We start from the raw sequence: 27734 nt of genomic DNA on the forward strand, positions 1-27734 counted from the left end.
GGACTGGTGAGGTTCAAAGTAAATTCACAGGCGGTCGCGCATGTGTTTGCGGGAGTCGTTGTGGGAAACTTACTGGGGGTGCACGGTACCGACCCAAAGTCCTTGACATCCACAAGCCAGTAGTTCTTAAGATCATCAGCAGTCCTTGGGCACACAAGCAATCTGCACCGAGCAGATGTCCAGCCACTTTAACCAGGACGAAATCTCGTGAAGCGTTGGCGAGGTTTTGTCGTTCTTTGCCTTGTCATCAATAGGCAATACTGGCATCACACCCTCTCGAACACCCGTGTCACACAGGAGGCGTCGCCCTGAAAAGGTGTCTGTAATGAACAGTAGACGACCCTGGCAGCTGGAACCCACAGAGTTCAGACACCTCGGATGTCCCGATGTGCTGTCACTGTCGGAGATGTAAGGCAGTCAGCACTTCCTAGCACTCCTGGCAAAGCAAGCGTGGTAAAACCAGGCCTGGCGTCGTGTGTTTCACAGCCGCAGATGTCCTTATGTTGGGGGCCTTGCTGACTGGGGATTATTGAGGCGGAGGAAGGAGGAAGAATGATGCATATCTGCCTGGCTGAGTTCAGCCATTTCAGCAAGCTCCCTACACTCCATCACGGGGCTATGTGAACTTACTCGTGCATTTGCTACATGAAGAGTTCTTTAGAAGTAAAACAAGGATGTTGATTTCCCAGGAGAGACAGTGGTCCATTAGATCCGACAGCTTATTATCACTGAGACCGGGTAAGGGGAGCAACTGTTTGGCGCGCTCAGACTCCTACAGTCCAAAAGTCTGTAAAAAGTCAGTTTTCAGCGATTGGTATTTATCGTGTTCAGGCGGGTGTTCAAGCAGACTCTGCTCTCGCCACTGTGGAGCTGTTGACAATGCTACCGCGGAGAGATATTTGCTATTGTCCGTGGAGATTTCCCGCAGGGTGAACTGGGCCCCAGCTTGTACAAACCGAGCGACAGTATTTAGCTCCCAAAACTCCGGCCGTTTCAGATCGACATGTTCAATAACTCTGGAGTCGCCCTGGAGCATCGGGGTCACCAGTGTAAATAAAACAAAGCGAGACCGTTTTATGTTGAATGAAACCCATAACACTATCGAACTCCAAACCCTACACAACGAAAGTGTGCTAAATATCTTTTACTTAATAACGTTATTACGTCAGACCAGCCTCTTAAAGCAACCCCACCAATTTAATGTCTTTGGTTGTGAATTATGTACATTTCCGCCAACTACTTTACCCCCCACAACAATGAGGACGGAGAGTTAGTCCAAGCACAGCCCGGGGGTCCCAAGGGTAAGGTTCATGCACGGCCCCGGGGTCCCGAGGGTGAGGACCAAGCACAGCCCGGGGGTCCCGAGGGTAAGGTTCAAGCACAGCCCGGGGGTCCCGAGGGTAAGGTTCATGCACGGCCCCGGGGTCCCGAGGGTAAGCACCAAGCACAGCCATGAGGTTCTGAGGGTGAGGTTCATGCACAGCCCGGAGGTCCCGAGGGTAAGGTTCATGCACACCCATGGCGTTCCGAGGGTAAGGACCAAGCACAGCCCGGAACTATTGGAAACAGTGCAGCTGCTTGCGTGTGCAGGTGGGATCACAGTGAACTTTCACCGGAAAGGGGATGGTAAGAGCAGAAAAAGAATGTGGGCAGACATCAGTGTGAGGAGGCGACGGAAGAACAAGAAGCAATAGAAATGACAAGTTCAAAGGTTAACTTTATTATCAAAGTATGCCTGCAGAATACAACTCTGAGATCTGTCTTCGCCAGATAGCCGTAGAATACTGAAAACCACACAAGTAGTTGGAAAAAACTCCAGCGCAGATCCCAACCCCTCCCTCGCACGAAAACTAGCCGATCACCCAAACCCAACAAGAAAAAAATGGGCGAGAACACGAAGAAAAACAGAATCGAAAGAGGCCGATATGAACTACAGTTCAATCCATAAATCTCAGAGTTTCGATAACGCCTCGGAGAGCACTGGGGTTCAGCGCCCCTCGCCCCCGATGGTGGCGACTCGAACCGGCGACCCCGTCCCCCCGACGGTGGCGACTCAAACCGGCGACCGCTACCCCCCCCCCCAACCCCCGGCGGCAGCGACAAGGGTGCAAGTTTACAGGATGAACCCACAAGTACCACTTTGGTAAGATTAGAGGGCGATGTGAAGGGACACCGTAACCCGGGTAACACGTTGAGAGATCGGGTAAAGCAGCAGCGACATATTGCGGTTCAGAGGCAATAGAACCCTCCAACAGCCAGGCAGGTCACCAGGTCGTGGTGAGGGAGCTGGCAGGAAACTCGCATTTCACTCCCAGGTGGATAGAACCGCAGGTGGTGCTGCGGATGAATGGAGCCTGTGTTCGTTCGCAAATTCGCATTAGTCACAGTCATAGTCATAGTCATGCTATATTGATCCCGTGGGGGAAATTGGAAATTGGAAATTAGGGTTTAGTGCGAACACTGGACTCAGGTGAAAGCATACAACCCACCTTCTTGTCGCCCCCACAGAGCGGGAGATCGGGTGTATCCGGCGATAGTGTCATTGCATAGAATCAAAGTGACACTATCACCGGCTGCATCAGATCTGACCACTCCTGATGGGATGCAGACCCGCAGCAAGCGCGAATGCAAAGGACATCGAGAGAAAGTGCCAGAAAGCCGTGAATAGCATGTTAAAGTAGAATGTTGAAGCTGATGATTAGGTGTATAGCTCAGAATAGAAAAAATATTGGGAAAACAGATGGGAAGGCATCGGAATTACAACGAGACCATAAAACGTTGGAGTTGAATTAGGCCATCTGGCCCGCCATTTCATCATGGCTGATCATTTCATTTTTCATTTTAATCTCCTCCTCAACCCCAGTTCCCAACCTTCTCCACTTAATTTTTGATGCTGTGCCCAATCAGTAGGTTCCACAATTTCAATGGTGTGGTAGGTAGAGAAAGAAAAAAAATTACACACAGCATCTCAAGGCCTGTGAGCCTGATCATCATTATCATAGTCATCAGGTGCCGTGCCCAGTTTGAGCTTTGACTGCCATGGCCCACACACTCCTGTTTCGGGTCAAGTGGATCAATTCATTGGTATTAATTTCCAGTTCTCTGGCTGCTGTCTCCATCATCATTTGTCTTTGTCTTCCTCTTGCCTTCTTCCCTTCAATCTTTCCCATAATTACCGTGCATTCTAACTCCTCTTTCCTAATCACATGTCAAATGAAGTTACATTGCCTTTTCATAATCTCATACATTATTTCTCTTTTTGTGTTTGCTCTGTTCATGACATCCTCGTTAGGTATTCATTTTGCCAATGATATTCTTTGCATCCTCCTCAAAAACCACATCTCTGCTGCTTCAGTTCATTTCCTCATGTTACTATCTATTGTCCAACATTCTGAGCCATATAACATAACTGGATAAATGTAACATTTCAGTACTCTGAGGTGCGTTGTCATGCCTGTCAGTCCTGATGAAGGGTCTCGGCTGAAACGTCGACTGTACCTCTTCATAGAGATGCTGCCTGGCCTGCTGCGTTCACCAACAACTTTGATGTGTGTTGCTTGGATTTCCAGCATCTGCAGAATTCCTGTTGTTTATGCCTAGTTTAGTATTGGTCAGTATACTCTTCATTCTCGTAAAGGTGTCTTTTGCCATCCCTATTCTTCTTTTGATGTCCATGTCACATCTGCCATCTGATGTCACCCAACTTCCTAAGTAGCAAAAGTTCTGTACATGTTTTATGTCTTCCCTGTTTATTCTCAGCCTGCAGATAGGATTCTCCTTCTTTTTGGATATCACCATACATTCTGTCTTCTTGCAATTGATAGGTAGATCCATTTTTACACTTTCTTCAACATCTATATCAATTAAGCTTTGTAGTTCTTCCTCTGTTCTTGCAATGAACCCAATGTCATCCGCATATCTGAAATTATTGATGTTTTTACCGCCAACTTTGATTCCCAAGATGTCTCTTAATTTTTGTAATATTGTTTCACTGTACACATTAAACAAATCAGGGGAGAAAACATACCCTTGTCTAACACCTCTCTTGATTTTCATAAACTGACTCACTTCTCCATCTATTCTTACAGTGGCAGTTTGTTCACAGTACAGATTTCTGATTAGGCGGAGGTCTTTCGAATCTAGATCTAGAGTTTCCTGTAATTTTTCAGATAACTTATTGTGCTTCACTTTATCAAATGCTTTTGTGTAGTCGATAAAGTAAATAAACAAATCTTTTTGCACTTGAAGAGCTCATTCTGATAGTATCCTTAACATCAATATTGCATTTCTTGTACCTTTGTCTTTCACAAAACCACATTGTTCTTTACCTATTTCAGCTTGTACCTTACTTTTAGCTCTTGTCATCAAGATTCTTAGAAGTATCTTGGTTATATGACTGATTAAGCTTCTGGTCCTATGTAATTCACATTCTATTGCTCCAGGCTTCTTAGGAAGAGTGAAAAATACTGATTTTTTCATCTCTTCTGGTGTTATTCAAGTCTCATAAAAAATGTCATCAGTAAGTTTTTCAAGTCCATAATCTTCAAGGGTGATAATTTGTTCTGTTACTAATTCATCAGGACCTACTGCCTTTCCTTTCTTCATCTTATTTATTGCATTACGAACTTCAGATTTTAAAATACTTGGACCTTCAATGTTCTTGATTTCTGGTTTTTTGCCTCGATTGTCTTCAAACAATTCCTGAATATACTCAGTCCATCTGTTCATAATCTCATCTTTTCCCATGATAATGGTACCGTCCTTTGCTTTCAAACATCCACCTGAAGAACAGAGGAGCTTTTTACCTGTGATATTCAAAATATAAATGGATGACAGATGAAATTAAAAATGTAGTGGAAGAAAGGAGATGGAAGAAAGCAAATCTTATGGAATAGAAGTCCTTAGATAAAAAAGTTAAAAGCTTATGTCAAAAAGCCAAAGAAGAATGATTAAACTAGGAATATGAGCAACTAGGAAGAATCCCTATTACTGATCCAAAAAGAGTACATCAAAAAATCAAGAATATCACTGGTGAGCCTAATGGATTTAACTTACTGGTGCTCCTGACCCAAGGGTAACCTCTGATGGCCACAGCTGAGCTTCAGCATTCAGAGAATGAAAGGGGGAAGATAAAAAATGTGATTAAACTGTAATCAGCCATCAGGGAAGGGGGCAACAGCCATACGAAATACAAAACTGAACTTTAAAGACTGTTGGTCAAATTTCTGGAATAATCTCTGCTCAGAGTATCGTAGGTAGTCATTGGGGTAAGTGCAGATGAAGATGAACATAGGGATGTGAGAGTTAATGGCGGGGGGGGGAGGTTCGAAGTACAGAGCAGTTTTGCTGATATATTTGATTACATCTTCCTTAAAATCTAGCCTTTCCTGGAATAAATTTGTCTTCGTACAGGAGACCCAAGAGGAAGGACTGTTGGAATGTATACTGAAGTTACGGTATATAGCAAATATTAATTTCAACAGCAGCCATTATTCCAATTTGAATGTGGATTGCAGATTGTATTTAAAATACAGGCTGGAGCTGCAGGTTGGGGTCAATCACAAACAGAGAAACACTCCACTTGGAACTCGGATACCTTCAGACACATGAATGCAACCTGGACCCAGTGGGGATTGACATTCATTTTGGGTGCCTGGAGTGTGGGGGCAAAGGAGGTATTTGAAAACTATATGTAGCACAAGGGAAGCATTGTAGATACATTGTAAGTCTAGAATGGACCTGCTGTTACCTTTGATCTGTAACATATAAAACTGTCATGTAATAATGGGTCAAGCAGGCTCCTTCTTCCAAGGGTGTCTCGATATGATGTTTGTTGATCGATTTTGCTGAATAAAACACTTCTATATCCAATGTCTCTCCAGTAACTTTGTTCACAGTTACAACATGGGTCAGGGGCTGTTTTACTGTAGATCACAGGGCATTTGAACGTAGGTCACGTGCTGTCCAAATGTGGAACACAGGGTGTTCTACTCTTAACAGTGTATGACTGTTAATTTCTAGGTGTCTAACTGTGAGTAACTGACCGTGCTCCTCAAAAGACTGGCAAGATATAGGAACAGAATGTGGCCATTTGGCCCACCAAGCTTGCTCTACCAAGGCTGGTCCATTTCCCTGTCAGCCCCAATCTCTTGTCTTCACTCCGTATCCCTTCTTGCCCTGATTACTCAAGAATTTATCAACCTCTGCCTTAAATACACCCAATGACTTTGACTCCACAGCCACCTGTGACAACACATCTCACAGCTTCACCACTCTCTGGCTAAATAAATTCCTCCTCATCTCGGTTTTAAAGGACATCCCTCTATTCTGAGGCTGTATCCACTGCTCTTACACACCCCACCACAGGAAACAACCTCTCTATTGAGGCCTTTCAATATTCGATGGATTTCAGAAGAATGAGGGGGTGACCAAAAGGTGTTGGCACATGGCCAAGTGGTTAAGGCATTGGACTACTGATCTGAAGGTCGTGAGTTCGAGCCCCAGCTGAGGCAATGTGTTGTGTCTTTGAGCAAGGCACTTAATCACATTGCTCTACGACAACACTGGTGCCAAGCTGTATGGGTCCTAATGCCCCTAATGCCCTTCCCTTGGACAACATTGGTGTCGTGGTGAGGGAGACTTGCAGCATGGGCAACTGCCAGTCTTCCATACAACCTTGCCCAGGCATGCACCCTGGAAACCTTCTAAAGGCACAAATCCATGGTCTCAGGAGACTGACAGAAGCCTACAAGGAGGAGTGACCTCACTGAAACCAGTGAGAAGAGGCCCAGAGCTATCAAACGCTCTTCATACTGTATGACAAGCCCTTCATTCCCCGAATTATTTTTGTGAATCTCCTTTTAACCCTCTCCAATGTCAGCACATTCTTTCCTGGATAAGGGGCCTAAAACTGCTCACAGTAGCCCGTGAAGCCTCACCAGTACGTCATAAAGCCTCAATATCACACCTTTGCTTTCCTATTCTAGTCCTCTCAAAATGAATGCTAACATCACATTTGCCTTCCTCACCACAGATTCAACCCGCAAATTAACTTTAGGGAATGCGGCACAAGAACCCCCACCCCATTACACCTCAAATTTTTGAATTTTTTCTACATTTAGAAAACAGCTCACATTTTCATTTCTTCTACCGAAGTACATAACCATACTCTTCCTGGCATTGGATTCCATCTGCCACCTCTGTGCTCATTTTCTTAACCTCCTAATCTATCCAAGTGCTTTGAAAGCCTCTCTGCTTACTCAAAACTACTTGCCCCTCCACATATATTTGTATCGTCCACAAACTTGGTCACAAAGCCGTCAATTCCATTATTGACATAAAATGCAAAAAGAAGCGGAGCCAGCACAGACCCCCATCGATGCACTCAGACTGATGGTTTGAGGCGTGTCTATTTTAATGCAAGGAGTATCATGAAAAAAGCAGATCTAGAACTTGGGACCTCTTCTGGGGCAGGAGTGACCTGTACAAAAAGGTCGGATTGCACTTGAATTCGAGGGGGACCAATATCCCTACGTGAAGGTTTGCTAAGGCTTTTGGGGAAGAGTAGTCAAGGGATTATTCAGGTTTTTGCTTCTTTAGTTTTTTGACTTTTACTTTTACATGACATACTACTGGGTTATGGTGACTATTACAGTCTGCACCTGGATATGTTTTGCATTGAGTCACTGAGTTTCTGAACCTTTGGTTTATAGTAATAAAGTCAATTTGATTTCTGGTGTTACCACCTGGACTTTTCCAGGTCCACAAGTGTCTTGGATGGTTTTTAAAGTAGGTATTCATAATGACTTGATTATTTATCTTGCACCATTCTACCCATTTCTCACCTCTTTCATTTCTTTCCCCTAGTCCAAATTTTCCTATGGTATTTCCATCAGCACCTTGTCCTACTTTAGCATTTAGATCTCCCATGACAATAACAATATCTTGAGATTTGCATCCATTCTTTGCTTGTTCAAGCTTTTCATAGAATTTATCTATATCCTCATTTGTTCCATCTGCTGTTGGTGCATATACCTGTATAATTGCTAAATCAAATGGTTGTCCTTTGAATCTAACAAGGAGCACTCTTTCTGATATTGCCCAATGTTCTGAAACACTTTTTGCCATGTTTCCATCCATAAGAATTCCTATTCCATTAGCATAGGATGTTCCCCAAGAATACGTAGGGTGATTGATAAGTTCGTGGCCTAAGGTAGAAAGAGATGAGTTATTGACCTCAAACTTTCTGCATTATCACTCAAAGAGTTGAACTGCACATGCATGTAACGAGAGCATCTTGGACCTCCAGGTGGTGCACAGCAGGGGTGATTGATAAGTTTGTGGCCCAAGGAAGAAGGCGATGAGTTATACCACTCTTGTTATATGCACGTGCAGTTCAACTTTTTGAGTGAAAAAACAGAAAGTTTGAAGTTAATAACTCATCTCCTTCTACCTTAGGCCACAACTTATCAATCAGCCCTGCTGTGGACCACTTCTGGAGGTCCAAGACGCCGACTTCTACAAAGAAGGGATTCGTATGCTCCATGACCGCTGGACAAAGTGTGCAGATGTAGGAAAAATAAATTTGCTAGGCTTTCTAAAATTGACTCCTTCTACCTCAGGCCACGAATTTATCAATCACCCTTGTAAATTAGGTTTTATTTCAATTCTGACATGTTCCAGCACCTGTCCAATGAACTTCACTAATTCCCATTATGTTAATTTTTAGTCTTTCCATTTCATTTATCATATTGTCCAATCTTCCTGCTTGATAAGGGTTCTTACATTCCAAGTGGCAATAATTTTCTTTTGTGTTACTTTAATTTTATGAGCAGTAACTTGATGACGGTCAGGGATCCCCTGCTGACCAGAATCAACCCTACCGAGCGAAGCATCTTCAGAGTTGTCCTGAAGATCCTCTTGACACTGTTGTTGTGTGATGCATTTTGTGAGTTTACCATGGTTTTCTTAGCAAATATATTCTAGGAAACCTAGTATCTAGCAACGGTGGTTTGCTATTGCCTACCATTGGGCAAACTAAAGAAATCACCATTTCTCTTCCCAAATGTTCATCCGCCTTTACTATAGCTGTTGTCATTTGAGGTCCTAGCTCATCCGCCTTCTCCGTCATAAGTTCAGTTACTGAACCTTCCGGATCTGCTGTTGGCCTTCGCTCGTATCCTGAGCAGGAACCCTTGCAGGTGCTACCGTTCTGGGTCAGAGCGGCCCTGGGAGCAATGAATGACTAAGGGGTAACTCCACTTTCCCCAAAGCTCTGAAAGTCCCCAATCAGAGCCTCATCACCGGTGCAGTTTAGAGTCATACCCAGGACCAGCAAAAACCTGAACAATCCCTTGACTACTGGCAATTAATTAAACAAGAAATCTTAAGACAAAAATTTACAATTGAAGTAAGGAATAGATTTCAAAGTCTAGAAATAGAATCTGTCGAAGATGATGGCAATCATATAGAAATGAAGTTTAACTCTCTGAAGGATGCCTTGGTAGAATCAGCAAGGTCAGTAATTCCTAAAGAACGAAAAAAGCACAAAGAATAAATGGATGACAGATGAAATCAAAAAATCTAATAGAAGAAAGGAGATTGAAGAAAGCAAATTCTATGGAATATAAGTTCTTCAGTAAAAAAGTTAAAAGCTTATGTCAAAAAGCCAAAGAAGAATGGTTAAACCAGGAATGTGAGCAAATAGAAAGAATCCCCATTACTGATCCAAAAAGGTTACATCAACAAATCAAGAATATCACTGGTAAAAAGCTCCTCTGTTCTTCAGGTGGATGTTTGAAAGCAAAGGATGGTACCATTATCATGGAAAAAGATGAAATTATGAACAGATGGACTGAGTATATTCAGGAATTGTTTGAAGACGATCGAGGCGAAAAACCAGAAATTAAGAAGAACATTGAAGGTCCAAGTATTTTAAAATCTGAAGTTTGTAATGCAATAAATAAGATGAAGACAGGAAAGGCAGCAGGTATCGATGAATTATTAATAGAACAAATTAACACCCTTGAAGATTATGGAAATGAAAAACTTACTGATTTAATCAATGACATTTATGAGACTGGAATAATACCAGAAGAGATGAAAAAAATCAGAATTTACCACTCTTCCTAAGAAACCTGGAGCAATAGAATGTGAATTACATAGGACCATAAGTTTAATGAGTCCTATCACCAAAATACTTGTAAGAATTTTGATGACAAGAACTAAAAGTAAGATACAAGCTGAAATAGATAAAGAACAATGTGGTTTTGTGAAAGACAAAGGTACAAGAAACGTGATGTTGATGTTAAGGATACTATCAGAATGAGCTATTCAAGTGCAAAAAGATTTGTCTGTTTGTTTTATCGACTACACAAAAGCATCTGATAAAGTGAAACACAATAAGTTATTTGAAATATTACAGGAAACTCTAGATCTAGATTCGAAAGACCTCCGCCTAATCAGAAACCTGTACTGGGAACAAACTGCCGCTGTAAGAATAGATGGAAAAGTGAGTCAGTTTATGAAAATTAAGAGAGGCATTAGACTATGGTGTGTTTTCTCCCCAGATTTATTTAATGTGTACAGTAAAACAATATTACAAAAAGTAAGAGACATCTTGGGAATCAAAGTTGGCGGTGAAAACATCAATAATTTCAGATATGCAGATGACACTGTGTTAATTGCAAGTACGGAGGAAGAACTACAAAACTTAATTAATATAGTTGTTGAAGAAAGTGCAAAAATGGGTCTATCTATCAGTTGCAAGAAGACAGAATGTATGGGGATATCCAAAAAGATAGAGATTCCTGTCTGCAGGCTGAGTATTAACAGGAAGGCATAAAACAAGTACAGAACTTTTGCTACTTAGGAAGCTGGGTGACATCAGATGGCAGGTGTGACATGGACATCAAAAGAAGAATAGGGATGGCAAAAGACACCTTTACGAGAATGAAGAGTATACTGACCAATACTAAACTAGGCATGACAACCCACCTCAGAATACTGAAATGTTGCATTTATCCAGTTATGTTATATGGCTCAGAATGTTGGACAATATCTAGTAACATGAGGAAACGAATTGAAGCAGCAGAGATGTGGTTCTTGAGGAGGATGCAAAGAATATCATGGTCAAAACGAATATCTAACAAGGATTTCATGAAGAGAGCAAACACAAAGCAAGAAATAATGTATGAGATCCTGGAAAGGTAACGTAACTTCATTGGACATGTGATTAGGAAGAGGGGTTAGAATGCATGATACTTATGGGAAAGATTGAAGGGAAGAAAGCAAAAGGAAGGCAAAGACAAATGATGACGGAGACAGCAGCCAGAGAACTGGAAATGAATACCAATGAATTGATCCACTTGACCCGAAACAGGAGAGTGTGGGCCATGGCAGTCAAAGCTCAAACTGCGCGTGGCACCTGATGATGATGATGATGATTGGGGAGAGTTTAAACTAGAATCGCTGAGGGGTGGGAACTGAAGTGTCGGAGGAAAGGGCGGTTGGCTCACAGATAGAGAAACCTTGGAGACAGTACAAGAGGGAGGATAGGCAGGTGATAGAGAAGGGACGCGCTCAGTCCAATGGTTTGAGATGGGTCTATTTTAATGCGAGGAGTATTATGAATACAGCAAATGAGCTTAGAGTGTGGATCAGCACTTGGAGCTATGATGTTGTGGCCATTACAGAGACTTGGATGGTGCAGGGGCAGGAATGGCTACTTCAAGTGCCAGGCTTTTAGATGTTTTATAAAGGACAGGGAGGGAGGCAAAAGAGGTGGGGGCGTGGCATTGTTGATCAGAGATAGTGTCACGGCTGCAGAAAAGGAGGAAGTGATGGAGGGATTGTCTACAGAGTCTCTGTGGGTGGAAGTTAGGAATAGGAAGGGGTCAATAACTCTACTGGGTGTTTTTTATAGACCACCCAGTAGTAACAGGGACATCAAGGAGCAGATTGGGAGACAGATTCTTGAAAGCAGTAATAGTAACAGGGTTGTTGTGGTGGGAGATTTTAATTTCCCAAATATTGATTGGCATCTCCCTAGAGCATGGGGTTTAGATGGGGTGGAGTTTGTTAGGTGTGTTCAGGAATGTTATTTGACACAATATGTAGATAAGCCGACAAGAGGAGAGGCTGTACTTGATCTGGTATTGGGAAATGAACCTGATCAGGTGTCAGGTCTCTCAGTGGGAGAGCGTTTTGGAGGTAGTGATCACAATTCTATCTCCTTCACCATAGCATCAGAGAGGGATAAGAACAGACAAGTTAGGGAAATGTTTAATTGGAGTAAGGGGATGTATGAGGCTATCCTGCTGGAAATTGGAAGCATAAATTAGAAACAGATGTTCTCAGGGAAATGTACCGAAGAAATGTGGCAAATGTTCAGGGGATATTTGCGTGGGGTTCTGAGTAGGTACGTTCCAATGAGACAGGGAAAGGATGGAAGGGCACAAGATCCCTGGTGCACAAAGGCTGTTGAAAATCTCATCAAGAAGAAAAGAAGAGCTTACGAAAGGTTCAAAAGAAGAGGTAATGATAGGAACCTAGAGGATTATAAGGCTATCAGGAAGGAGCTAAAGAATGAAATTAGGAGAGCCAGAAGGGGCCATGAGAAGGCCTTGGCAGGCAGGATTAAGGAAAACCCCAAGGCATTCTACAAGGACATGAAGAGCAAGAGGATAAGACATAAGAGAATAGGACCAATCAAGTGTGACAGTGGAAAAGTGTGTAAGGAACCGGAGGAAAAAGCGGAGGTACTTAAGTAATATTTTACTTCAGTATTCATAACGGAAAAGGATCTTGGCGATTGTAGGGATGACTTGCAGCAGACGGAAAAGCTTGAGAATGTAGATATTAAGGAACAGGATGTGCTGGAGCTTTTGGAAGCATCAAGTTGGATAAGTCACTGGGACCAGACAGGATGTACCCCAGACAATTGTGGGAAGCAAGGGAGGAGATTGCTGAGCCTCTGGCAATGATTGTTGCATCATCAATGGGGATGGAAGAGGTTCCGAAGGATTGGAGGGTTGCGGATATTGTTCCCTTATTCAAGAAGGGAGTAGGGATAGCTCAGGAAATTATAGGCCGGTGAGTCTTACTTCTGTGGTTGGTAAATTGATGGAGAAGATCCTGAGAGGCAGGATTTATGAACAATTGGAGAGCATGGCTCTCCATGGCTTTGTCAAAAGCAGGTTGTGCCTTACGAGCCTGATTGAATGTTTTGAGGATGTGACTACGTATATTGATGAAGGTAGAGCAGAAGATGTAGTGTATATGGATTTCAGCAAGGCATTTGATAAGGTACCCCATACAAGGCTTATTGAGAAAGTAAGGAGGCATAGGACCCAAGGAGACATTGCTTTGTGGATCCAGAACTGACTTGCCCACAGAAGGCAAAGAGTGGTTGTAGATGGGTCATATTCTGCATGGAGGCCTGTGACCAGTGGTGTGCCTCAGGGATCTGTTCTGGGACCCTTACACTTTGTGATTTTTATAAATGACCTGGATGAGGAAGTGGAGTGATGGGTTAGTAAAATTGCTGATGACACAAAGGTTGGGGGTGTTGTGGCTAGTGTGGAGGGCTGTCAGGGGTTACAATGGGACATTGATAGGATGCAAAACTGGGCTGAGGAGAGGCAGATGGAGTTCAACCTAGACAAGTGTGAGGTGGTTCATTTTGGTAGGTCAGATATGATGGCAGAATATAGTATTAATAGTAAGACTCTTGGCAGTGTGGAGGATCAGAGGGAGCTTGGGGTCCGAGTCCATAGGACACTCATAGCTGCTTTGCAGGTTGACTCTGTGGTTAATAAAGCATATGGTGCATTGGCCTTCATCAATCGTGGGATTGAGTTTAAGAGCCGAGAGGTAATATTGCAGCAAAATAGGACCCTGGTCAGATCCCACTTGGAGTACTGTGTTCAGTTATGGTCGCCTCACTGCAGGAAGGATGTGGAAACCATTGAAAGGATGCAGAGCAGATTTACAAGGATGTTGCCTGGATTGGGGAGTATACCTTATGAGAATAGGTTGAGTGAACTCAGCCTTTTCTCCTTGGAGCGACAGAGGATGAGAGGTGACCTGATAGGGTTGTACAAGATAATAAGGGGCATTGATCGTGTGTATCGTCAGAGGCTTTTCCCCAGGACTGAAATAGCTAGAATGAGAGGGCACAGTTTTAAGGTGCTTAGAAGTAGGTACAGGGGAGATGTCAGGGATAAGTTTTTTTACACAGAGAGTGGCGATGCATGGAATGGACTGCCGGCGGTGGTGGTGGAGGCAGAAACAATAGGGTCTTTTAAGATACTCCTGGATGGGTACATGGAACTTAGATAAAGAGGGCTATGGGTAAAGCCTACGTAGTTCTAAGGTAGGGACATGTCCGGTACAGCTTTGTGGGCCGAAGGGCCTGTATTGTGCTGTATGTTTTCTATGTTTCTATAAATTGGAAACAGATGTTCTCAGGGAAATGTACAGCAGAAATGAGGCAAATATGCAGGGGATATTTGCATAGCGTTCTGCATAGGTACATTCCAATGAGACAGAGAAAGGACGGTAGGGTACAGGAGCCATGGCGTACAAAGGCTGATGTAAATCTAGTCAAGAAGAAAAGAAAAGCTTACGAAGGTTCCAAAAAACTAGGTAATGATAGAGATCTAGAAGATCATAAGGCTAACAGGAAGGAACTTAAGAATGAAATTAGGAGAGCCAGGAGGGGCCATGAGAAGGCCTTGGCGGACAGGATTAAAGAAAATCCCAAGGCATTCTACAAGTATGTGAAGAACAAGAGGATAAGATGTGAGGGAATACGACTGATGAAGTGTGACAGTGGAAAAGTGAGAATGGAAACGGAGGAGAGAGCAGAGATACTTAATCAATACTTTGCTTCAGTATTCACTACGGAAAAGGTCCTTGGTGATTGTAAGGATGACTTGCAGTGGACTGAAATGGTTGAGCATATAGACATTAAGGAAAAGGATGTGCTGGAGCTTTTGGAAAGCATCAGGTTGGATAAGTCACCGGGACCAGATGAGATGTATCCCAGGCTACTGTGGGAGGCGAGGGAGGAGATTGCTGAGCCTCTGGCGATGAACTTTACATCAACAATGGGGACGGGAGAGGTTCCAGAGTATTGGAGGGTTGCAGATGTTGTTCCCTTATTCAGGAAAGGGAGTAGAGATAGCCCAGGAAATTATAGACCAGTGAGTCTTATTTCAGTGTTTGCTACATTGATGGAGAAGATCCTGAGAGGCAGGATTTGTGAACATTTGGAGAGGCATAATATGATTAGGAATAGTCAGCGTGGCTTTGTCAAAGGCAGGTCATGCCTTATGACCCTGATGGAATTTTTTGAGGATGTGACTAAACACATTATAACCATATAAACCATATAACAATTACAGCACAGAAACAGGCCACCTCGGCCCTTCTAGTCCGTGCTGAACTCTTACTCTCACCTAGTCCCACCGACCTGCACTTGGCACATAACCCTCCATCCCTTTCCTGTCCATATATCTATCCAACTTATCTTTAAACGACAACATCGAACCTGCCTCAACCACTTCTGCTGGAAGCTCGTTCCACACAGCTACCACTCTGAGTAAAGAAGTTCCCCCTCATGTTACCCCTAAACTTTTGCCCTTTAACTCTCAACTCATGTCCTCTTGTTTGAATCTCCCCCACTCTCAATGGAAAAAGCCTATCTACGTCAACTCTATCAATTTTAAACACCTCTATCAAGTCTCCCCTCAACCTTCTACGCTCCAAAGAATAAAGACCCAACTTGTTCAACCTTTCTCTGTAACTTAGGAGATGAAACCCAGGTAACATTTTAGTAAACCTCATCTGTACTCCCTCAATTTTATTGACATATTTCCTATAATTCGGTGACCAGAACTGTACACAATACTCCAAATTTGGCCTTACCAATGCCCTATACAATTTCAACACTTCATCCCAACTCCTAATTAATAAATGCCAGCATACCAAAAGGTTTCTTCACCACCCTATCCACATGAGATTCCACCTTCAGGGAACTATGCACCATTATTCCTAGATCCCTTTGTTCTACAACATTCTTCAATGCCCTGCCATTTACCATATATGTCCTATTTTGATTAGTCCTACCAAAATGTAGCACCTCACATTTTTCATCATTAAACTCTATCTGCCATCTTTCAGCCCACTCTTCTAACTGTCCCAAATCTCTCTACAAGCTTTGTAAACCTACCTCATCATCCACAACTCCACCTATCTCAGTATCATCTACATACTTACTAATCCAATTTACCACCCCATCATCCAGATCATTAATATATATGACAAACAACATTGGACCCAGTACAGATCCCTAAGGCACACCACTAGACACCGTCCTCAAATCTGACAAACAGTTATCCACTACTACTCTCTGGCGTCTCCCATCTAGCCACTGCTGAATCCATTTTACTACTTCGATACTAATGCCTAATGATTGAACCTTCCTAACTAACTTTCTGTGTGGAACCTTGTCAAAGGCCTTACTGAAGTCCATATAGACAACATCCACCGCTTTACCCTTGTCGACTTTCTTAGTAACCTCACCAAAAAATTCAAACAGATTTGTCAGACATAACCTTCCACGCACAAATCCATGTTGACTGTTCCTAATCAGATCCTGTCTATCCAGATAATTATTTACACCACCTCTAAGAATACTTTCCATCAATTTACCCACCACTGACATCAAACTCATCGGCCGATAATTGCCAGGTTTAATCTTAGAACCCTTTTTAAACAATGGAACCACATGAGCAATATGCCAATCCTACGGCACCATCCCCATTTCTAATGACATTTGAAATGTTTCTGTCGGAGCCCCTGCTATTTCTACACTAACTTCCCTCAAGGTCCTAGGGAATATCTTGTCTGGACCTGGAGACTTATCCACTTTTATATTCCTTAAAAGCCCCAGTACTTCCTCTTCTTTAATTGACATACTTTCCATAAATACCCTTCTTGTTTCCTTTACCTTACACAATTCAATATCCTTCTCCTTAGTGAATACCGAAGAAAAGAAATTGTTCAAAATCTCCCCTATCTCTTTTGGCTCCGCACATAGCCATCCACTCTGATTCTCCAAGGGACCAATTTTATCCCTCACTATCCTTTTGCCACTAACATAACTGTAGAAACCCTTCCAAAGCAGCCTCGTATCTTCTTTTAGCTTTTCTAATTCTTTCTTAAGATTCTTTTTACATTCTTTATATTCCTCAAGTACCTCATTAACTCCAAGCTGCCTATACTTATCGAAGATCCCTCTCTTTTTCAAAACCAATTTTCCAATATCCCTTGAAAACCATGGCTCTCTCAAACTTTTAACCTTTCCTTTCAACCTAACAGGAACATAAAGATTCTGAACATTGATGAAGATAGAGCAGTAAGTGTAGTGTATATGGATTTCAGCAAGGGATTTGATAAGTTACCCCATGCAAGGCTTATTGAGAAAGTAAGGAGGTATGGGATCCAAGGGGACATTGCTTTGTGGATCCAGAACTGGCTTGCCCACAGAAGGCAAAGAGTGGTTGTAGATGGGTCACTTTCTGCATGGAGGTTGGTGACCAGTGGTGTGGCTCAGAGATCTCTTCTGGGACCTCTTTGTGATTTTTATAAATGACCTGGATGAGGAAGTGGAGGGATGGGTTAGTAAATTTGCTGATGACACAAAGGTTGGGGGTGTTGTGGATAGTGTGGAGGGCTGTCAGAGGTTACGGCGGGACATTGATAGGATGCAAAACTGGGCTGAAAAGTGGCAGATGGAGTTCAACCCAGATGAGTGTGAAGTGGTTCATTTTGGTAGGTCAAATATGATGGCAGAATATAGTATTAATAGTAAGACTCTTGGAAGTGCGGAGGATCAGAGGGATCTTGGGGTCCGAGTCCATAGGACACTCAAAGCTGCTATGCAGTTTGAGTCTGTGGTTAAGAAGGCATACAGTGCATTGGCCATCATCAATCGTGGGATTGAATTTAGGAGCCGAGAGGTAATTTTACAGCTGTAGAGGACCCTGGTCAGACCCCACTTGGAGTACTGTGCTCAATTCTGGTCGCCTCACTACAGGAAGGATGTGGAAACTATAGAAAGGGTGCAGAGGAGATTTACAAGGACATTGCCTGGAAAGGGGAGAATACCTTATGAGAATAGGTTGAGTGAACTCTTGCCTTTTTTCCTTGGAGTGATGGAGGATGAGAGGTGACCTGATAGAGGTGTATGAGATGCTGTGAGGCATTGATCGTGTGGATAGTCAGAGGTTTTTTCCCAGGGCTGAAATGGCTAGCACAAAAGGGCACAGGCTTCTTAAAAAATTTTCTTTTAATCTCTCCCCCCTCCCTCTCTCTCCCACCTCCCTCGAGGGCACAGCTTTAAGGTGCTTGGAGTAGCTACAGAGGAGATGTCGGGGTTTATTTTACACAGAGGGTGGTGAGTGCGTGGAATGGACTGCTGGCAATTGTGGTGGAGACAGATACGATCAGGTATTTTAAGAAACTCCTGGATAGGTACATGGAGCTTAGAAAAATAGAGGACTATGGGTAACCCTAGGTAATTTCTAATCTCAGTATATGTTCGGCACAGCATTGTGGGCCGAAGGGCCTGTTGTGCTGTAGGTTTTCTATCACGAACATGTGATGTGAAATTTGTTAACTTAGTAGCAACAGTTCAATGCAATACATAAGGTAGCAGAGAAAAAATAATAGTAATAAATAGAATAGAAATAATAGTAGTAATAAATAAATCAATTACCATATACATTCAGTATATTGAATAGATTAAAGATTGTGCAATAAACAGAAATACTGTATATATTAAAAAAAGTGAGGTAATGTCCAAGGGTTGAATGTCCATTTAGGAATTGGATGGCAGAGGGGAAGAAGCTGTTCCTGAATCGCTGAGTGTGTGCCTTCAGGCTTTTGTACCTCCTACCTGATGGTAACAGTGAGAAAAGGGCATGTCCTGGGTGCTGGAGGTCCTTAATAATGGACGCTGCCTTTCTGAGACACTGCTCCTTGAAGATGTCCTGGGTAGTTTGTAGGCTAGTACCCAAGATGGAGCTGACTAGATTTTTCTCTCGATCCTGTGCAGTAGGCCCTCCACCATTCCATGCCAGACAGTGATGAACCCTGTCAAAATTCTCTCCACGGTACAACTATAGAAGTTTTTGAATGTATTTGTTGACATGCCAAACCTCTTCAGACTCCTAATGAAGTATAGCCGCTGTTTTGCCTTCTTTATAACTGTATCGATATGTTGGGACAAGGTTAGATCCTCAGAGATCTTGACACCCAGGAACTTGAAGCTACTCAGTCTCTCTACTTCTGATCCCTCTATGAGGATTGGTATGTGTTCCATTGCCTTACCCTTCCTGAAGTCCACAATCAGCTCTTCCGTCTTACTGACGTTGAGTGCCAGGTTGTTGCTGCGACACCACTTCACTAGTTGGCATATCTCACTCCTGTACGCCCTCTCATCACCACCTGAGATTCTACCAACAATGGTTGTGTCATCAGCAAATTTATAGATGGTATTTGAGCTATGCCTAACCACACAGTCATGTGTATATAGAGAGTAGAGCAGTGGACTAAGCACACACCCCTGAGGCGTGCCAGTGTTGATTGTCAGCGAGGAGGATATGTTATCACCAATCAGCACAGATTGTGGTCTCCTGGTTAGGAAGTTGAGGATCCAATTGCAGATGGAGGTACAAAGGCCCAGGTTCTCTAACTTCTCAATCAGGATTGTGGGAATAATGGTATTGAATGCTGAGCTATAGTCGGTGAACAGCATCCTGATGTGGGTGTTCGTATTGTCCAGGTGGTCTAAAGCCATGTGGAGAGCCATTGAGATTGCGTCTGCCATTGACCTATTGTGGCGATAGGCAAATTGCAATAGGTCTAGGTCCTTGCTGAGGCACGAGTTAGGACTAGTCATGACCAACCTCTCAAAGCATTTCATCACTGTCGATGTGAGTACTACTGGGCAATAGTCATTAAGACAGCCCACGTTATTCTTCTTAGGCCTTTTTGAAGCAAGTGGGAACTTCTGCTTATAGCAGTGAAAGGTTGAAAATGTCCTTGAATAGAAGCAAAGAACCATAGAACACTCATCATCATCATCAGGTGCCGTGCACAGTTTGAGCTTTGACTGCCATGGCCCACACACTCCTGTTTTGGGTGAAGTGGATCAATTCATTGGTATTCATTTCCAGTTCTCTGGCTGCTGTCTCCATCATCATTTGTCTTTCTCTTCCTCTTGCTTTCTTCCTTTCAATCTTTCCCATAATTACCGTGCATTATAACTCCTCTTTCCTAATCACATGTCCAATGAAGTTACATTGCCTTTTCATGATCTCATACATTACATCAACAATTCGTTTCCTCATGTTACTAGGTATTGTCCAACATTCTGATCCATATAACATAACTGGATAAACGTAACATTTCAGTACTCTGAAGCGGGTTGTCATGCCTAGTTTAGTATTGGTCAGTATACTCTTCATTCTCGTAAAGGTGTCTTCTGCCATCCCTATTCTTCTTTTGATGTCCAAGTCGCACCTACCATCTGATGTCACCCGGCTTCCTAAGTAGCAAAAGTTCTGTACTTATTTTTTGTCTTCCCCGTTTATTCTCAGCCTGCAGATAGGATTCGCTTTCTTTTTGGATATCACCATACATTCTGTCTTCTTGCAATTGATAGATAGACCCATTACTGCACTTCCTTCAACAATTATATCAATTAAGCTTTGTAGTTCTTCCTCCGTACTTGCAATTAACACAGTGTCATCTGCACGTCTGAAATTATTGATGTTTTTACCGCCAACTTTGATTCCCAAGATGTCTCTTATTTTTTGTAATATTGTTTCACTGTACACATTAAACAAATCAGGGGAGAAAACACACCCTTGTCTAATGCCTCTCTTGATTTTCATAAACTGACTCACTTTTCCATCTATTCTTACAGCGGCAGTTTGTTCCCAGTACAGATTTCTGATTAGGTGGAGGTCTTTCGAATCTAGATCTAGAGTTTCCTGTAATTTTTCAAATAACTTATTGTGCTTCACTTTACCAAATGCTTTTGTATAGTCAATAAAACTAACAAATCTTTTTGCACTTGAATAGCTCATTCTGATAGCATCCTTAACATCAATATCGCGTTTCTTGTACCTTTGTCTTTCACAAAACCACATTGTTCTTTACCTATTTCAGCCTGTACCTTACTTTTAACCCTTGTCATCAAAATTCTTAGAAGTATCTTGGTGATATGACTCATTAAACTTATGGTCCTATGTAATTCGCATTCTATTGCTCCAGGTTTCTTAGGAACAGTGATAAATACTGATTTTTTTCATCTCTTCTGGTATTATTCCAGTTTCATAAATGTCATTGATTAAATCAGTAAGTTTTTCAATTCCATAATCTTCAAGGGTGATAATTTGTTCTATTACTAATGTATCAGGACCTGCTGCCTTTCCTATCTTCATCTTATTTATTGCATTACAAACTTCAGATTTTAAAATACTTAGACCTTCAATGTTTCTCTTAACTCCTGGTTTTCTCCTCGATCGTCTTCAAACAATTCCTGAATATACTCAGTCCATCTGTTCATAATCTCATCTTTTTCCATGATAGTGGTACCATCCTTTGCTTTCAAACATCCACCTGAAGAACAGAGGAGCTTTTTACCAGTGATATTCTTGATTTGTTGATGTAACCTTTTTGGATCAGTAATAGGGATTCTTTCTATTTGCTCACATTCCTGGTTTAACCATTCTTCTTTGGCTTTTTGAAATAAGCGTTTAACTTTTTTATCTAAGGACTTACATTCTATAGGATTTGCTTTCTTCCGTCTCCTTTCTTCCATTAGATTTTTGATTTCATTTGTCATCCAGTTATTCTTTGTGCTTTTTTCTTTTTTAGGAATCACTGACTTTGCTGATTCTACCAAGGCATCCTTTAGAGAGTTGAATATCATTTCTACATGATTGCTATCATCTATTCCTTACTTCAATTGCAAATTTTTGTCTAAAGTTTTCTTCTTTAATTAATTTCAAGTAGTCAGGGGATTGTTCAGGTTTTTGCTTCTTTAGTTTTTTTTTAAGTTTTACTTTTACATGACATACTACTGGGTTATGGTCACTATTACAGTCTGCACCTGGATATGTTTTGCATTGAGTCACTGAGTTTCTAAATCTTTGGTTTATAGTAATAAAGTTAATTTGATTTCTAGTGTTATCACCTGGACTTTTCCAGGTCCACAAGCGTCTTGGATGGCTTTTAAAGTAGGTATTCATAATGACCTGATTATTTATCTTGCACCATTCTACCCATTTCTCACCTCTTTCATTTCTTTCCCCTAGTCCAAATTTTCCTATTGTATTTCCACCAGCACCTTGTCCTACTTTAGCATTTAGATCTCCCATGACAATAACAATATCTTGAGATTTGCATCCATTCTTTGCTTGTTCAAGCTCTTCATAGAATTTATCTATATCCTCATTTGTTCCATCTGTTGTTGGTACATATAGAAACATAGAAACATAGAAAATAGGTGCAGGAGTAGGCCATTCGGCCCTTCGAGCCTGCACCGCCATTTATTATGATCATGGCTGATCATCCAACTCAGAACCCAGCCTTCCCTCCATACCCCGTGACCCCTGTAGCCACAAGGGCCATATCTAACTTCCTTTTAAACATAGCTAATGAACTGGCCTCAACAGTTTGCTGTGGCAGAGAATTCCACAGATTCACCACTCTCTGTGTGAAGAAGTTTTTCCTAACCTCGGTCCTAAAAGGCTTCCCCTCTATCCTCAAACTGTGACCCCTCGTTCTAGACCTCCCCAACATCGGGAACAATCTTCCCGCATCTAGCCTGTCCAATCCCTTTAGGATCTTATACGTTTCAATCAGATCCCCCCTCAATCTTCTAAATTCCAACGAGTACAAGCCCAGTTCATCCAGTCTTTCTTCATATGAAAGACCTGCCATCCCAGGAATCAATCTGGTGAACCTTCTTTGTACTCCCTCTATGGCAAGGATGTCTTTCCTCAGATTAGGGGACCAAAACTGCACACAATACTCCAGGTGTGGTCTCACCAAGGCCTTGTACAACTGCAGTAGTACCTCCCTGCTCCTGTACTCGAATCCTCTCGCTATAAATGCCAGCATACCGTTCGCCTTTTTCACCGCCTGCTGTACCTGCATGCCCACTTTCAATGACTGGTGTATAATGACACCCAGGTCTCGTTGCACCTCCCCTTTTCCTAATCGGCCACCATTCAGATAATAATCTGTTTTCCTATTTTTGCCACCAAAGTGGATAACTTCACATTTATCCACATTAAATTGCATCTGCCATGAGTTTGCCCACTCACCCAACCTATCCAAGTCACCCTGCATCCTCTTAGCATCCTCCTCACTGCTAACACTGCCACCCAGCTTCGTGTCATCCGCAAACTTGGAGATGCTGCATTTAATTCCCTCATCCAAGTCATTAATATATATTGTAAACAACTGGGGTCCCAGCACTGAGCCTTGCGGTACCCCACTAGTCACCGCCTGCCATTCTGAAAAGGTCCCGTTTATTCCCACTCTTTGCTTCCTGTCTGCTAACCAATTCTCCACCCACACCAATACCTTACCCCCAATACCATGTTCTTTAAGTTTGCACACTAATCTCCTGTGTGGGACCTTGTCAAAAGCCTTTTGAAAATCCAAATATACCACATCCACTGGTTCTCCCCTATCCACTCTACTAGTTACATCCTCAAAAAATTCTATGAGATTCGTCAGACATGATTTTCCTTCCACAAATCCATGCTGACTTTGTCCGATCATTTCACCGCTTTCCAAATGTGCTGTTATCACATCCTTGATAACTGACTCCAGCAGTTTCCCCACCACCGACGTTAGGCTAACCGGCCTATAATTCCCCGGTTTCTCTCTCCCTCCTTTTTTAAAAAGTGGGGTTACATTAGCCACCCTCCAATCCTCAGGAACTAGTCCAGAATCTAACGAGTTTTGAAAAATTATCACTAATGCATCCACTATTTCTTGGGCCACTTCCTTAAGCACTCTGGGATGCAGACCATCTGGCCCTGGGGATTTATCTGCCTTCAATCCCTTCAATTTACCTAACACCACTTCCCTACTAACATGTATTTCGCTCAGTTCCTCCATCTCACTGGACCCTCTGTCCCTTACTATTTCTGGAAGATTATTTATGTCCTCCTTAGTGAAGACAGAACCAAAGTAATTATTCAATTGGTCTGCCATGTCCTTGCTCCCCATAATCAATTCACCTGTTTCTGTTTGCAGGGGACCTACATTTGTCTTTATCAGTCTTTTCCTTTTTACATATCTATAAAAGCTTTTACAGTCCGTTTTTATGTTCTCTGCCAGTTTTCTCTCATAATCTTTTTTCCCCTTCCTAATTAAGCCCTTTGTCCTCCTCTGCTGAACTCTGAATTTCTCCCAGTCCTCAGGTGAGCCACTTTCTCTGGCTAATTTGTATGCTACTTCTTTGGAATTGATACTATCCCTAATTTCTCTTGTCAGCCACGGGTGCACTACCTTCCTTGATTTATTCTTTTGCCAAACTGGGATGAACAATTGTTGTAGTTCATCCATGCAACCTTTAAATGCCTGCCATTGCATATCCACCGTCAATCCTTGAAGTGTCATTTGCCAGTCTATCTTAGCTAATTCATGTCTCATACCTTCAAAGTTACCCCTCTTTAAGTTCAGAACCTTTGTTTCTGAATTAACTACGTCACTCTCCATGTTAATGAAGAATTCCACCATATTATGGTCACTCTTACCCAAGGGGCCTCTCACGACAAGATCGCTAATTAACCCTTCCTCATTGCTCAAAACCCAGTCCAGAATAGCCTGCTCTCTAGTCGGTTCCTCGACATGTTGGTTCAAAAAACCATCCCGCATACATTCCAAGAAATCCTCTTCCTCAGCACCTTTACCAATTTGGTTCACCCAGTCTACATGTAGATTGAAGTCACCCATTATAACTGCTGTTCCTTTATTGCACACATTTCTAATTTCCTGTTTAATACCATCTCCGACCTCACTACTACCTGTAAAATTGCTAAATCAAATGGTTGTCCTCTGAATCTAACAAGGAGCACTCTTTCTGATATTTCCCAATGTCCTAAAACACATTTTGCCATGTTTTCATCCATAAGAATTCCTACTCCATTCGTATGGGATGTTCCACAAGAATAAGTTAGTGTTTTATTTCTATTCTGACATGTTCCAGCACTTATTCAATGAACATCTCTAATTCCCATGATGCTAATCTTTAGTCTTTCCACTTCATTTATCACATTGTCCAATCTTCCTGCTTGATATAGGGTTCTTACATTCCAAGTGGCAATAATTTTCTTTTGTGTTACTTGAATTTTATGAGCAGTAGCTTGATGACGGTCGGGGATCCCCTGCTGGCCAGGATCAACCCTACCGAGCAAAGCATCGTCAGAATTGTGTTGAAGATCCTCTTGACACTGTTGTTGTGTGATATATTTTGTGAGTTTGACCATGGTTTTCTCAGCAAATAGATTCTAGGAAACCTAGTATCTAACAACGGTGGTTTGCTATTGTCTTCCGTTGGGCGAACTAAAGAAATCGCCATTTCTCTTCCCAAATGTTCATCCACCTTTACTATAGCCGTTGTCATTTGAGGTCCTAGCTCAACTGCCTTCTCCGTCATAAGTTCAGTTACTGAACCTTCCAGATCTGCTGTTGGCCTTCGCTCGTATCCTGAGCAGGAACCCTTGCTGGTGCTACCGTTCTGGGTCAGAGCGGCCCTGGGAGCAATGAATGACTAAGGAGTAACTCCACTTTCCCCAAGGCTCTGAAAGTCCCCAGTCAGAGCCTCATCACCGGTTGCAGTTTAGAGTCATACCCAGGACAATACAGAACGTAGAACACTACAGCACAGAAAACAGGCCATTTGGCCCTTTTAGTCTGTGCCAGAACATTATTCCGCTAGTCCTATTGACCTGCATCCAGTCCATAACCCTCCAGACCTCCCCCATCCACGTACCTATCCAATTTATTCTTAAAACTTAAGAGTGAGCCCGCATTTACCACATCAGATGGCAGCTCATTCCACGCTCCTACTACTCTCTGAGTGAAGAAGTTCCCCCAATGTTCCCCCTAAACCTTTCCCCTTTCACCCTCAAGCCATGTCCTCTCATATTTATCTCTCCTAATCTAAGTGGAAAAAGCTTATTCCCATTTACTCTGTCTATACCCCTCATAATTTTGTAAACCTCAATCAAATCTCTCCTCATTCTTCTACGCTCCAAGGAATAAAGTCCCAACCTGTTCAATCTTTCCCTTGAACTCAACTCCAGAAGACCCGGCAACATCCTAGTAAATCTTCTCTACACTCTTTCAATCTTACTGATATCCTTCCTATAGTTAGGTGACCAGAACTGTACACAATACTCCAAATCTGGCCTCATCAATATCTTATACACCATAACACCATCTGAACTCCTATACTCAATACTTTGATTTATGAATGCCAGGATGCCAAAACCCTTCTTTACAACCTTGTCTACCTGTGACGCCACTTTCAGGGAATTATATATCTGAACTCCCAGATCTCTTTGTTCCTCTGCACTCCTCAGTGCCCTACCATTTACTGTGTATGTATTACCTTGATTTGTCCTTCCAAAATGCAACACCTCACACTTGCCTGCATTAAATTCCATCTGCCATTTTTTGGCCCATTTTTCCAGTTGGCCCAGATCCCTCTGCAAGCTTTGAAAGCCTTCCTCGCTGTCCACAATGCCTCCAATCTTAGTGTCATCAGCAAACTTGCTGATCCAATTTACCACATTATTATCTAGATCATTGATGTAGACAACAAACAACAATGGTCCCAGCACAGATCCCTGAGGCACACCACTAGTCACAGGCCTCCAGTCTGAGAAGCAATTATCCATTACCACTCTGTCTTCTCCCACACAGCCAATTTCGAATCCAGTTTACAACCTCTCCACAGATACCTAGTGTCTGAACCTTCTGAACTAACCTCCCATGTAGGACCTTGTCAAAGGCCTTACTAAAGTCCATGTAGACAACATCCACAGCCTTTCCTTCATCTACTTTCTTGGTAACCTCCTCAAAAAACTCTGTAAGATTCGTTAAACATGATCTACCACACACAAAGCCATGCTGACTATCCTTAATCAGCCCTTGGCTGTCCAAATACTTGTATATCCGATCTCTCAGAACACCTTCCAGTAATTTACCTACTTCTGATGTCAGGCTCACTGGCCTGTAATTACCTGGTTTACTTTTGGAGTCTTTTTAAAGAACGGAACAACATGAGCTACCCTCCAATCCTCCAGTACTGCACCCGTGGCTAAGACATTTTAAATATTTCTGCCAGGGCCCCTGCAATTTCTACACTAGTCTCTCTCAAGGTCCGAGGAAATATCATGTCAGGCCTGGGGGATTTATCTACCTTTATTTGCTGTAAGGCAGCAAGCATCTCCTCCTCTCTAATCTCTATATTTTCCATGACACTACTGCTTGTTTCCCTTCCTTCCATATACGCTATGCCAGTTTCCTGAGTAAATACTGATGCAAAAAAACTGTTTAAGATCTGCCCCGTCTCATGAGGCTCCACAGATAGACGACCACTCTGATCTTCTAGGGGACCAATTTTGTCC

The sequence above is a fragment of the Mobula hypostoma genome, chromosome 4 (genome assembly GCF_963921235.1).
Source record: "Mobula hypostoma chromosome 4, sMobHyp1.1, whole genome shotgun sequence".
Taxonomy (NCBI): Eukaryota; Metazoa; Chordata; class Chondrichthyes; order Myliobatiformes; family Myliobatidae; genus Mobula; species Mobula hypostoma.